The sequence below is a fragment of the Prosopis cineraria genome, unplaced genomic scaffold (assembly GCF_029017545.1).
Source record: "Prosopis cineraria cultivar Desert tree isolate PC_DT_omini unplaced genomic scaffold, ASM2901754v1 PC5, whole genome shotgun sequence".
Taxonomy (NCBI): domain Eukaryota; kingdom Viridiplantae; phylum Streptophyta; class Magnoliopsida; order Fabales; family Fabaceae; genus Prosopis; species Prosopis cineraria.
The window spans coordinates 18403902-18404852 of NW_026555336.1; the positions used below are offsets into that span (position 1 = coordinate 18403902).

Here is a 951-nt window from a genome sequence, read left to right on the forward strand (position 1 = left end):
AGAAGAGCTACCTTGAGACAAATGAGGTGGAGGGTCACGGCCAAAGGTGTTTTGATAGGATCCTCTTTGTTGATTGTCTTGTAAAGCCACATTTGGATTTGAATAGGAGAAATTAGGATGGTCTCTCCATGAAGGGTTGTAAGTATTAGAATAAGCTCCTTGCCCTTGCCTCCCACCATAGGATTGTTTTCCATTGTAGATAGCATTTACTTGTTCAAACTTAATAGGACAATTGCTTTCTACATGCATAGGTGAGTCACAAAAAGTACAAGAATAAGGGACAAGTGCTTGAGAAGTACTTACATTGCTCACTTGAGATATTTGTGGAGCCAACATTCTCCCAATCTTGGCAGCTAGCAAGTCCACATATGAATCATTAAGAACTGAGGAACCTACCATATTCACATTTCTCTTTTCCCTTGTAGAGTATTGAGCACCACTTGAAGCCATCTTGTCAATTAGTTCCCAAGCCTTTAAGGAAGTGAGGTCAATCAAGCATCCACCACTAGCGGCATCAATGTTAACTTTGTCTCTTGGAATCAAGCCCTCATAGAAATATTGGACTAAATTCTCACTAGAAATTTGATGGTGTGGGCATTTAGCCAAAAGGCCTTGGAATCTAGTCCAATACTCATAGAGACTCTCATCCTCTCCTTGTTGGACCCCATAGATTTGCTTTCTCAAATTGGTGACCTTGGAATTTGGAAAGAATTTATCTAAGAAGAGTCTTCTTAGCTCGGCCCATGTGCTCACTTTCACATAAGAAGGGTAGTTGAAATACCACTCCTTTGCTAAACCTTCAAGAGAAAATACAAAAGCCTTAGCTTGAACATCATCAACATTTACATGCATAGGCTTCATAGTATCACAAACCAATAGGAAAGTATGCAAAAACCTATGACAATCCTCTCCTGGTAACCCATGAAATTTGGCAATGCATTAATCAAGGAG

At 39.9% G+C, this 951-nt stretch overlaps 1 non-coding gene across 1 annotated transcript; it reads left to right on the forward strand.

Moving 5' to 3' along the window:
* Positions 1-580: 580 nt before the first annotated feature.
* LOC129312257 (small nucleolar RNA R71) lies at positions 581-687 on the forward strand. The gene has a single exon (XR_008593504.1). It is a non-coding gene; the product is annotated as a small nucleolar RNA R71 (small nucleolar RNA).
* Positions 688-951: the final 264 nt, after the last annotated feature.